Source organism: Copadichromis virginalis, linkage group LG5, assembly GCF_057382275.1.
Source record: "Copadichromis virginalis isolate Kocher_CV1m ecotype Utaka linkage group LG5, C_Virginalis_male_GT1.1, whole genome shotgun sequence".
In the NCBI taxonomy this organism is placed as follows: domain Eukaryota; kingdom Metazoa; phylum Chordata; class Actinopteri; order Cichliformes; family Cichlidae; genus Copadichromis; species Copadichromis virginalis.
The window spans coordinates 14024714-14038359 of NC_140622.1; the positions used below are offsets into that span (position 1 = coordinate 14024714).

Here is a 13646-nt window from a genome sequence, read left to right on the forward strand (position 1 = left end):
GGCTTCTCCATATTGACCTCAACCAGCAGGCTCATGATGATGTATTACGTTTCTACTGTCATATGTCTTCTGTTTGGGTCACCCTTACCTAGTCCCAAACATGGGGTGTACTCTGAAACTCATGGCCACTGGTAGGCAAAAACAAATATGCCTATATGAAATTGAGAGTTGAATAAAAAGCATTTCTGCCCAATTCCAAATATAATGAAGGCACTGGGTTGGCTAAAGACCTTAGATTTTTGTCATGTCAAAGATTTTTCTTTTTACACCATATGTCTAAGTTGTTAGAAAATCATTAGCTATGTTAGCAAGCTAACAAATAGGCCTATGTGTTAGCAAGCTAACAAAGCTACACTAGCTTGCTTACTTTAGTTAGTTCATCAGCTCATTAGCTGTAGAAAAGCTTTAGCTTAACATATATGTTAGGGGTATAACAATTCACCAGTACCACATTTCATTTCACATGTGATATTGTAAATGTTTCTACTGGGTTCGGTCCTAATTTCAGAATGAAAATGTAATTTAATCTTATACAGCAGCAACTTGTCAATCACAAGTTAGCCCCATGCTAAAGCATACCCTGTTTTGTCCTTATCTTTGATGCTAAAGCTGGACTACAATTAAAAAAATGAACATCATGGTGTATTCAGAGACTTCAAACCAATGACTGAGACCATAAACTCCTCAGGAAAATGTTTATTGAAGTCACCGATCGAGAGAGCCAAGAGTCTTGTCATAGATTTTTGTCCAACCAGACTTCTCTTTTGCATTGTTTGGAGTTGCTCCATTTGAGCGAATGCAGGTTTAAGCCATTTACACACTGCGTTTACTTTTCAGACCCAGAAGCTATGTACATCTTTTTATAGACAGGATGTTATATGGTCAGGATCCCACAGTTTTTCCATTCCTCCTGCTGATACCTCATGTCTTATTGCACTGTTATCCACTTGGCCTATAAAAGGCTCAGTTTTACACTTTATAAAATCTTACTCCTGGATTCTTTACCCTGTTGGTAATCCATCTTACTGAACTGCAGCTTTTGGACAGTTATCAGGGTTTTTTATGTTTTCTATTTATTTTATTTTTTTGTTGGCAGACAGAACTGACAAGGAAGCACTTTCACGCTATGCAAAGTCAATGGAGAGTCATGAATTGTTTTCCCCTCTGGTGTGGGCAGCACTTATATGTGCTCTGTCTCTTTAGAGAGTGGAAAACACTGTTGAGGAGTCTACTGTAGGCTATATAAGTGTCAGTATGATCAGTGTCATAGGTGGCAAAAGTGAGTTGGGTAAGGGTACATCTGTTAATCTTTCAACAAAGCGTCATTATTTTGGCTATTTGGTTCAAAATGATTTTTTGGTGTGATATGCCTCATTAAAATACATCTTCATGACTCAAAGTCAACTAAAAGATGATTAACAGTGAAATCACATGTTAAAACGCAGTGGAACGATTTACAGTCATAATGTGAGCATGTAAGTTGGCATTGCTGGTTAGCTGCTGTGTTGCCTGGGAACTTTTCTCCCGTCTCTATGGCAACATGCACAGAAATCAGAGTTTTCTCCAGTCTCCTTTTATCCTTGTCTATTTTAATGCCAAGTTGCCATAAATACAGGACTTAGAGGAGCACTTCTGGTAATACACCCAGTTTGTGGGCCAACAAATGCTTTAATTAGGCTGAATGCCAACCATATGGGATAGCAGGTAGGCGCCCCACTCTTATAGTCTAAACACACCCACACACAAAAAATGCAATGTATACTCACATTATTGGGGTTAGGAAAAGTTGTGTGAGAGCCAATCAGTAGATTCTGGTAGATTCTGTGCTGTATGTGTATTTTTATCTTTTTTTTGGGGGGGGGGGGGTTGAAAAAACTTTAAAGCCTAACTGCTGCCTACACTGACCAGTAGCTTAACTCTTTGGATACTATGGCTGTTTGCTTCGTTTCTACAACCCGAATAGGGAGATTGATACCTGAATAGGGAGATTGATACCTATGGCATTCTTGTTTCACTGAGCTCCATAGTCTATTGGCCCTCAGCACTCACTAGAGAGAATGGAACCTCTCTCTCTCTTTTCCAAATTTAATAATATAAAATAAAATTTGCCGACAACCACGTCTGAGCCTTCCTAGTTTGTGCATACCTTGTTTATTAAATCAGTGTATAAAGGTAAATGTATGAATACTAGTGCAGGGCAGAAAAATATCTAGTAGCTGGATGACAAATTGTAGCTAATCAATCTGTTCAGCAGTTCTGTGCAGAATCACTGTGACTGTAATGACATGATTGGGAGGTTTCTTTACTCAATTATTTGTCCCCAGTTCAATTTTAAAGCATTTAAATTTAGCGTTAGCCAAAAAGGGTAGGAACCTAAGGTTGAATAGTTAGCAAAATGATAGACTTGCTGTCGTGCATGTGTTTTGCATGCATAAAATGGACTGGCCTATAATCAGACACGTGTGAGGCTAACCAGCCAGTCGCTGGTCTTGGCCAAAAATGTTGGAAATCGGCTGATTCCAGTCCCTGGCTGATTGATCGGTGCATCTCTAGTTTTAGGGCTGCTCATTAATCATAATTTTGCCAGTTGTCAGAACTAGATTCAGATGTTATCTACAACAATTAATATACTCGCGAACTTTGTAAACTTTTTCACATGTAGATAACTGAAGCACATCTAAATACTTTATTTGTGATTGTAGTAACTTACTGTATTGTAACCCTGTTGGCTTTCATTACACAGTGGCTGTCAGTATAAGAGTCCGTCAATTCCCACAACACTGGATCTACGTCACATACAGGTTACTTACAAGTCCACATTCTTTAGCAGGAAAGGCTCGACCGGTAACACTCACTCAACCTCAGATTTGAGCTTCTCTCATCAGTTAACCACAAGCAGAGCACATGTTGCTCCATGGATAAGTGAAGGCTTGATTTGAAGAGTCACAGCCAAATTAAAAATCTGACTGTTGCTTCAGAGTGCTGACTTTTAGAGTCTTATTGTGTTTGTTTGCGTAGGTTTCCTAACAATTGATTGATGGGTTTGATCAGTATTGGTGAAAAAAAAAGTGTAATTGATGGAGCTTAAGTATAATGACCACGTCATTTTCATCGTTTTGCATTTCCGTGGTAACATAACAACAACCTGTCAACCTTATACCTTATATAGCAGTGGCACAGAAACGTCCTGCTGTCTGGATTGTAGACCACATTCATATGTGCTGCTAGGAGTCTTTTTGTTTATTTCTTATTTAATTTATTTTTGAGAGCCACAGTTGTTTGATTCCCTGTGCTTTCAGTCCATATGGTAAGCAAGGCTAATAGGCTCCCAATGCTCTGTGCTTGAGGCACATATCATTGCATCAATCTTCTTCCTTCTTCTCTTGGAAAAAAAGAAGCAAATTGTGTTTTTTTTGCAAAGCGCCAGACTGTTTACTTATACACACAGCATTATACATCAGTGGTTCTCCAGATATTTCTACTGTCAAACTGTGATCACTGAGAGAAGGTGAAAATGTAGTAGCTTCTACACTTGGCTAATTCAGCAAACAACAACGCAGAGTCGTTATAGGAGGAGGAGTAAGAAGAATGAAAAATGACCTGAGTTGAGGGGGAAAAGGAGACAAATCCAGAAAGGCAGTTAATGAATGCATGGGAGGAAGGTTTAAGACAGAGGGACACAGAGGATTAGAGAGAGTTAATTAAAAACTTGTAAGAGGGTATTGAGTGAAGGTTAAACAAAGGTAAGTAAAGCGAGAGAGGGGAAACACTGGAGCGAAGCAACAATAAGAGAAAGTAGTGCCAGGCCAGGGGAAAGAAGGAGGAGAAGCACAGAGGGAGTGTGTGCTAAGAGAGGGAGGTGAGGTGAAAGATGTATAGGAGATGCTGAGCGAGGGACCTGTACAGCTGCAAGTAGAGAGGTGAGGTTAGAGGGAGGCAGGAGGAGAAGGAGGAGGAGAAGGAGGGGAACTGAGAGCATTGCCAAGCTGTCCCAGGGGTGATGAATGAGGCCATAATGAAGTATCTGTGCTCCTCTGCCTCTGCTGCTGGCTGGAGAATACCGCAGCCTTGGCACGGCCAAGGGGCCCGCTCAATCATGCCAGGAGAACACACACACACACACACACACACACACACACACACACACACACACACACACACACACACACACACACACACACACAGAGCTAAGTGCAAAGTACATGCACATATACACACTGAAATGTATGACAGATGATCTCTCCACCCGTAATGTCTCCATCACAGACATTTTTACCTCCGCTCCGTTTCTGTCTCTCCACCCAGATCCAAGGAGGCAGGAGTGTGGTTTTTGTAAAACAACCCATTGTTCGGTATGACAGGAAGGTAATGCACAAGGCACTGCGGTTCTCCACAGAAACACATGCACACAGTGAGCAATTGAAGTCAAGAAGATTGGTAAATTCCTCCTCTGCAGTAAACAAGTCCTGCTGTCCTGCGGTTACCAGTGCTGTCACCAGTACACAATGATATGTCAGTCTGCTATTTAGTCATTGTCTTCTCTGCATACTGAAGATGCATTGTTTGTGCAGCATTGACAAACGGTCTGTGCCACTTGTACACGTGTCTACACGCAAAAGGTTGAGCAGACTTCTACAATGGGCATCAGTGGGGGGAAGCTGCCTCGTGACAAAGAGTGATTGAAACCACTGCACAGTTTTATTGTTTGTGTGTTAAAACTGACCAGAACAGTCAAGGCAGCACAATCCAAAAAACAGCAGAGCTTGACTTATTCTCTGAAGTGCAGGCATCACCTCATGTCCCTTTCTATTTATTGTTGTGTTGCCTGGCAGTGATGTAACAAATGAAAGCATGACCAGAAATAAAACAGATTGTTGATTTTTTTTTTTTTAATGATATTCAGGGTGCTTTGACTTGCAGTGTGTTTCACCTGCAAAGATCGAGATGTAGGCTAATATCAACAAAGCTCTGGTGACCTTTTCTACCAGCATCTGCATGTGGTTACCTGTCTTCTTGATTGTGCAACGCCCCTATTTAGAGGTAGGCAGTTGAAACCACTCATTCACCCGTCAAATGGCAGAAGTCATCTGGCATTCTTTGTCATGTAAAGGAATTTTTCCCTCCCAAAAATAAAATTTTTATAGTGGATGTGTGCACTATTTGCATTCTTACTTGTTTATGGATCCAAGCACTATGAATTTTTCCCTGCAGTGTAAAATGGATTTCTGCTCCTCCTCTACTGTCAGCGTTCCAGAGGGGAAGCTTTGAATTAGGAGGAAACAGCACTGGATGTACAGTATAGCCTGAACTTTGCTGACAAACTATTTTTTTTTTCTTTTTTCTTTTTTTCACTGATCTTTCCCAGAAGACCAGAAATGGGAGAGAGAGAGAAGGAGAGCTGTAAGGGAAAGTAGGACAGGGACGATGGGATGGATCTCTCATACTCTCTCTTTCCTTTGTCCGTGGCTGTCCACAGCATCTCTTCTCTGTGCCCATGCTCACATTTTAAAATAAACTTTCCAGTGCAAATGAGAATCCCGCCCCACAGTCTTGATGTTACACATGTATAGTTATAGTCTTCTATCTGGTGCTGTGCAGGTAGGATAGACTTTTTTCTGCCAAGCTGCTTTTGGCTATTGCCTTATTCACAAGGGGTCACCACAGTGGGTAGTTTTGCATGCCTTCCTGATGCAGGCTCCCAAAGTGATTTGTGTCTCCTCCTGAGGTTGAACCGGAGATATTTCTTTTTCTTGTTATGCAAATGTGTAAATCGCTATACTTTTGCATGCTAGCTCTAGCTAAAAACAATTTACAGTACCAGGGACATTGGGGTGAACCAAAAGAGGAAAGTTGTGGTTTGTAAAACGTTGAGGGGATTTAAGATTTAAGAATTCTAGATGCATCATTGTAAGTGACTGCATTCAGATTGCACATAGGTCTGGTATCACACTGGTATTGCAGTTAACAAAAAAACATATTTGTTATAATTTCTTTAGGGCGAGCCCCTTGGTTGTGACTTTAAGTAAGGCAGTAGAGTTTACAGTAGCTCTGTTTGTCCACACACTGCAGCTCAGCTGGTTTGTACTCCACTGTGGCCAGTTTATCTACAGGGGCTTTCCTCCTGCTTATTATAACAAAAACTGTAAGTTAACCATGTGCTCTCTCACACACACACACACACACACACACACACACACACACACGCACGGATCCTAAAACTCAATGGCTCGTGTGTGTGTGTGTTCCCTCACGCTTTCATTCTTTCAGTTATATAGATAAACACACACAGTTAGAACTGGAGCGTGTCCTGGCTTATCATGTTCAGGGTGGTGGAGGTCACTGGAGTGCTGTGTGTGTGTGTATTTTGGCTCAGTTTCATACAGACATGTAGCCTGTAGATTGGTCTTGTTCCAAACAAGTCATCCTTCCAGTGAACCAGCCCACATACAGTACTCCGTAACATGTTTCTCAGTCACTGAGTTGCTCTTTTCTCTGCTTCATATCTTATCTTTGGGGCATTGTGCTTTACTTCTGTTAGCCTTGCCTTCTTTCTTAATATCTTTTATGAAATTTAGCCACTAATGGTTTAGACATGAATTCCTAACAATCTGTGATCCATGTCTCCACTGCTGTGTTTTGCCTAATCTTTACAGAGAGGAATGCCGCATTGAAAACAGACATTCACCCAGGCATAGCGTGGACTGCTGAGTTGTCACAATGAACTGCTAAGGTTTTTGCCACGTCTCTTATTCAGTAAGAGTTTGTATGTAGACTTGTGTTTGATTTGTGAAGGAGAAGAATGGAGTGAGAGATAAACATCAGCTGTGATCAAATACAAAGGAATGCGGAGCGGAGGAATGGGCCGAAAAGCAGGGAATGATCTAGTTTAGCTCATGGAAGATGAGGAAACCAAAAGATGCATGCGTGGGTGCAACTATTGAAAGATGTGCATTTTTTTTTTGTGAAAAAACTTTTTAATTGATTTACTGCCTCTGCAACAGCATGTGTGACTCGAAATTGTTTTAACGCCATTGTAGCCCAACCCTTACTTATCGAATGCTCCATTTATGGTTATGGAGAGACACGGGAAGAACAGCTGTGTGTTTTGGCCTGCTATAGGATTTAGGCAGCAGGTCAGTGTTGTTTAACAGTTTAGCCTAACAGGTTAATGCAACATTATCATAGACTTTCTTTCCTTTTTGGTTTCTATAACCTGACAGGAATTCCCCGTCTGGCTCCCATATGGCAAATTCTCAGTAATCAGTTGAAACCTGCTTGATAATCAGTGAATGCTACTGAAACGGTGGTTCTAGAGGAAAGACTGTTCCCAAAAGTGTGTGGGTGTATGTAACCAGGCCAGAGACGGGCCTTATCACCAGCCCTCCACTCCTGGCCAGACCTTAATTAGCACATAACTGCTTAGCGCAGATCTGGCTGAGCCCAGGGAAGTTACACGCACCCCCAATCACAATCAAGCAATAAACATGTGAATGCATATTCTGTACGAAAACCCAATGAGTGTGTGTGTGTGTGTGTGTGTCGGTTGTGGTTTATAGATTGTGTAATAAATGAATCTGTGTGTGAAATCTTTATGTTAGTTTTGCAAAAACTGTCTCAGTGTTTAAACTGAACTAGCTCACACTCACATTTCCAAACCCAACATTCTGAAGTTCATAGTCCCAAAAGTGAATTCATTTCAGGGTTTTCTAAAGGTTTCTTTGTTGGTTTAACAGTGTTTTCTTTTTTTTTTTAAGCTATTCTTTCCCAGTAGAATCTCCTCCCACTCTCCCTTGCAGACTATTGATGCAATCAAAAAGGGATTACTTTTAAAAGAAAATAAGGAGTATTAAGTGTTTTTAACTGCCCCATAAAACCGAACAGTAAAATTCAGTTCTCTAGGAATTTTTCACTCAATAGATTGACCAAAAGCTTCAGCTCAATATGACACCTCAGATTCTCGTAATGTGTGTGTGTTGTTGTTGTTTTTTTCAGATCCAACAGGTACAATTTGCACTAAAAATGTTCCTGAATTAATCTGAATTAGCTCTCTATTAGAGCAGGGCGATATGACCAAAAATATTTATCACGATATACATTTGAAAATTTGCGATAACGATATAACTGATGATATAATTAACACTAGACAAAATACTTTACAACTCCACAACTTTATTAGTGCAAAAAAACAAACATCAATGTATTTTCACGTAAACAAGCAGCTTTTTTAAATGCATTAAAGTTATATAAAAAATTAACAGTGCAAATGCAAATTCCTTGCTGACAGTTTAACCAAAAGGCATTTCCAGTGGAAATTGGCCGACATATCCTCAGCATAACCATGTATAATATCCACAAAACTTAAAAAGAGGTTATACACACACAATACGGTAATATTGTGTTGAAGCATAGTACGTATCACTCCGCGAGGCTCCTGCCTACGATAGCCGTAATACTCCAACAATCCATCAAGCGGTGCGGCTTCGTAGCTTAGCAAAGTCGTACTAAAACATTTGACAGATTTTCGAGCGCCGTGTACATAAAATCGTTTCGAGGTCAGTAAACACAACCAGAATTCACACATAAGGCACACGGGATTATAAGGGGCACTGTCGATTTTCAGAAAAATCAAAGGATTGATTTTAAGTGTGCCGTATTTTCCAAACAACGCGGTAATAACGACGGCCCGCCAGCATTCGCTACCAAAACTAGTGCTTTGTTGTGTATCTGACGGATGAAAGCCAAACCAGTTCCACACCACTGAAGTTGCAGCATTTTTACAAACCAGTTCTGGTTCATCCGTTTCCTTCGACGATCCACTTTCGCTCTTCTCATTCTGCATCGCCGTCATGTGCTTATGTAAACAAAGGCACTGCGCATGCGCGTTTTACCCATATTCTATCGTGATATTTCATTTTCTTATCGTTGCCCATCATTACGCCGGTATTGCCGTGAACGGTATGATATAGCCCAGCCCTACTCTCTATTCATTCATAAAAATCCCGCTAATGGTCACGTAGGCTGGCTTCAGCAGTATCGCTTGTCTAAACCGCTCCTAGCACCAACCATGCCAACAAAGCATGCCATGACATCAGTCGACTCTCGTGAGAGCAAAGTCGGCTCACGTTACATTCTTTAGTTGCGTACACCATTCATCCATTTCACCGTTCATTGAAAACATGGTTAAGCTAAATGAACGCTCTCTTTTCAGCAAGTTCATGCACAGCACTGTTTATAATGGCACTTCCACAGTATACGTGAATCACCTCCCTCTGGACTGGCAGCCTGGTCTATCACTAACCTATAACTCACACAGTTAGGTTGTGAGACAATTATTACGTCTCGGATGGCAGATTTCACTCTCTGGAAAACCCAGACCACCCCTGAATGTTCCCACAGTCTCCTGCAAGTCCCTGACCGCAGATAAGACACCCCCAGCCCCCCCAGTACTTTGAAAGACTGTTATCTTAATGCACCCACTACTGTGTAATGAAAGCAGCTGATTTTTAAAATAAAGTTCAAAGTGTTACTTGTCTTTCTGTTTCCTCTTCCTGTTTCTGTATGCAGTTTCACACACTGGCAAAGTTTTATAGCTGTTCCTCTATTACTTACACACAAACACCCTCACGTGCAGGCGACAGTCATGGTCTTTAACCCCCATCCTCCTGCCAGAAGTCAAAAATGGCCCCCCCTTTGCTTCGAATCTGTGCTAGTCGCTGGAAAGCTTTTAGTTTCGTCTCCTCTAGTGACCAGCCCTCTGCCCATCTATCCAGCCAACCAGGAGTTGCTGCTGGAAGTTTTAATGGTCTTTCTGCCTCTCGTAAATCGGCACATGAAGTCAGGAGATTTGGGGGCTGGGTGGGTCCTTTTGATCTTGGACAATGACCTCTAACTTGGTGGTTTCTGACATCCCCCTTCCTCTATATGTCTACACACCAGACTTCAACAACATCATACTACAGCAGAAAGAGACATTTCCTGGATGATGTGCTTTGAGCTGGCCTTTTTTCCTTTTCGTTTTTTTAAAGACTGTTGATTTGTTGGGGGATGCGAACATCATGGAGGAAAAAAAAGATGCTTCATGGCCCAAACTCTGTTTTAATGAGAACAGACCACAGCTCCCCTGCGCAGCGCTGCATGTGGCTGTCGACCCCCATCAACAACCATGTGAAGATAATTGGGAACAGATCCACGCTATTAATTAATCTAAATAGTACAGCTAGATGGAATTTGGTCCACAAAGTTCCTCCACATATTAATGAAGACATGCACAAGGACATCCTCCTATTAGTGGGGAATTTGTCATTCATCTGTCCTAAGTTATTGAGGGAACATCACAGATGTCCACGCAACACGAGGAAAATGTGACACACTGTAAGACTCCCCCAGAACACGTGTTTTCATGTTTGGCCTCAAGTCGTTATATTGGAAGTTCACTTGTCATGTGTCTGATCAGAGCTGCTGGAGTTTGCTCCATTGATCCAGCTTCACTTCCTCCTTCTCGAAAGCATGGCGTGTCTGTGTGTAAGTGAGAGCGTGTGTGTGTGAGTGCACGCATGTGCTCTGGTTCTTGCATGATGGAAGACGCTGAGATGGAACCACGTTGATGTGAATCTCCACTTCCCAGTTGTATCTGATCATTTATTCGACTGCGCTCGCTATCTTTGTCTCCTCCCTTCGGAATTCTTACGAATCCACTCGCAATCACGTTGAGGCCATTACTCTCATTTGTACCTGCAGGCACAAACATGCCCTTTGGCTGGCATATATCTTCCCCCTCTAAAACTCTTATTTAACCCAAATCTGTCACATTCCACACTAAACAAAGGTGCAGTTACCTGGAGCTCCTTTTGATCAGGCACCACTTCAGAATAAAAATAAATAAATACAGAACTGATACCCAACCATGACAAAAACTCTTTCACTGCTACCAGTTGAGGATTAGCCCTTCGGTTTTTGCAAACATTATTCATCCTTCCTGTTAACTTCTTTGTTGACTTCACCAAGGGACACGCAATAGCTCCTCCCATCCTCTGCTTATATCCTTTGATGCCACATTTAACATCTGCCTGTATGTGACACATTAGCCACCACCTGCTTCCCAGCTTAATTGTTCACAGTATCTGCAGTCCAATTCTGGTAGCTGGTAGCTATCTTGTCATTCTAAAAATACCCTCCCCTTCTTTTTAAAGCCGTAATCCTGGCCTTTAGTCTGCTGCTTTGTACAGTTTGTTTCCACAATGTCTTTTTCAGATCATCTCTGCTTAGGCGAGCCGTGGTGCGTTAGTACAGTTCAGCACAGAGATGGTATGTGCTGATTAGTGGCCAAATGAGCTGCAGCAAAGCACCATTATACTGTAAAGTGCTGACTGCTCAAACAAACGTTATACTCGCATTTGCACTTTAATCATATTCTTTCTTTGTGGTCCTGCGCTGTTTCGCAGCTGCAGTTCCCCTGACACCAGCATCCACAACTAAAGCTGTGCCCCAGCATCATAATGTAAGCTCATTCTGAGGGAATTATGCCCACATTTTCTCGTGACTGTATGACAAGCATGTGCAAGCATGCATCTGTATGTGGAAATCCAATTGAGCTGCTTTATTTATTACACAAAATTGGGAAAATGTTTGGAAATTTCTGGTGACAGTTCTAAACTGCAGTCGTCAGCTGATAAAGAATATATATTGAATAGCTTATTGTCTACTTCTATAGAAGCAAGAAACTTGTATTGGATAAGTAGGTTTACTGGTCGTATTATGTGTGCACTGGAAAAGAGACCTACAGTAAGTAAAATACTAAAAAAGGGCACCGAAAGATTGAAGGTTGGCAAAGTGAAGCTATTGCTCGCTGGTGTCTTTCATTGCGAGAAATGTATGATGTCGGTTTGTGGTTGGGGTTGGGAAAAGCTCAAGGACGGGATCAGTAAAATCGTACCTAGATGAAACGCAAAAGTGTTTCTGTTATTTAGCGTTTGTTCTGCATCAGTGCCTGCCTGTTCCTTTTTACTCTCCTCTACTTCAGCCAAGCCCACATGAATGCCAGTCCTTCCAAAAAGAAGAGCGAGATAAGTGGGTACCTTTTAATCTGACATGTGAAGGAGAACCTTATATTTATTCATGGTGGAGCACAACTGCTTCAAATTTACTTTTAGTTCCAATTTCTGTGTGATCCGTGGAAGGGTAAGGAGCACACACACACAAACGTTGTGATATGTACACACCCAATCCCTGGTTGTGTCCCTGACCTCTGAGGTTTGGCTGAATAGCAGACCATGGTGGAGCTCTGAGTGCCGGCAGACCAGATGTGGCTGTCTAACCTCACAGACCTAACAAGCGGCTGCTTGGCCAGTAGCCGTACAACCGCTCAGCTGCTTAGCATTCTGCCTAGAAAGCCACTGGTCACGGTAGCAAGCCACCAGTAGGGTGCTGGCTTTAAAGAGATGAGGTTTTCCCTAATGTCAGGGAGCTGTGCACACCATCTTAAAGCTTCACGTTAACTAGGTTTATTAAAGCCATATCCTTATGTCTTTGTTGGTTTGTGTGCTGCCTGTTAGGATTTAATGTGGCTTTGGGTCAGTGGTAGAATCAGACAGTTTTGGATTCATGCTGTTGTTGCTCATTGCTAACAGCACCGAATTCGAAAGTACTCATTAATGTGAAGAAATTGTGACTTTTTCCTGCAGAGATGCATAAAGAATCACCAGTGCCGACTCACTGCAAACTAGCATAACGAATTTGATCCCTCTGCAGAGGTTTTCATTGTTTTTCTTTTTTATCTAGCGTAAAACTGTAACTGTAAGCTCATGGCATTCTAGACCACCCGTCCCCCACCCCCCAGCCCCCTGATTACTCATGCGCCACCACAAATGGAACGTTTTATATATAAAAGAATGCATAAATGCAACGTTTTTGTTTTTTCTGGGGGGGTTTGGGCTGCTGGTTGTGTCCTCCACTTCCAGTCTAACCATCACATGATGGCAGGTTTCAGTTTTAACAGGCTAAAAGCACAGTCCAACCATCTCTGCAAAGAATTCAATTCATTGTCCTTCTCCTGTGTCGTAGGTTTCAGTCAGCTCACTGTCAAGTTGTCCAGAAATCCTCAAGTTGATGATCAGAGCTTTCAGGGTGACACAGGAACACTAAAGTTTGCCCAGCATGCCCAACGTGAGGGTGATAAATTTCACCCTTCTGCTCTAAAATACTCATTTACAGCAGTGAAGAAAGCCCAGTGGTAAAACAGCTACGCTGACATTGTAGCATTGTTTCTCTTTAGCAGACCAATTTAAATAATTTCAGCTGAAAGTCTGTACTTTTCTCCGCACCCCTCAATCACTTTTTGTCAGCTCCCTTCAGGAAAAAACAAAAAACTTTTCTTACAATGCTGAAGTCGCAAAAGACAAAACCATGAACAACGGGAATAAAATCCCATCAACAGATTACAGGCTTGAGCGTGGCTTGATTTCCAGAAATATGTAATACATTGCACATGGGCACCAAATGTGTCCCAGATGTGATGGGGTTCATGTGTTGTTCACGCTGTTCTGTCTGCACCCCGAGATCTGTGCTGTGTCATCAGAAAACTCTGCTCTCGCTCATATCGGCGTCCCACCACGGGAGACATTTTCATGAGCTATTGTTTATGACTACAC

The 13646-nt window shown here is 41.9% G+C and overlaps 1 long non-coding RNA gene across 2 annotated transcripts; it reads left to right on the top strand.

The window, feature by feature from the left end:
• The first annotated feature begins 1577 nt into the window (after window positions 1-1577).
• Window positions 1578-5517, top strand: LOC146709104 (uncharacterized). Of its 2 annotated transcripts, none has more exons than XR_014920639.1 (4): window positions 1578-1704; window positions 4306-4365; window positions 4904-5040; window positions 5366-5517. It is a non-coding gene; the product is annotated as an uncharacterized LOC146709104 (long non-coding RNA). The 2 variants fall into 2 exon arrangements; XR_014920640.1 differs by having other exon boundaries at window positions 5369-5517.
• The last annotated feature ends 8129 nt before the right edge of the window (window positions 5518-13646 follow it).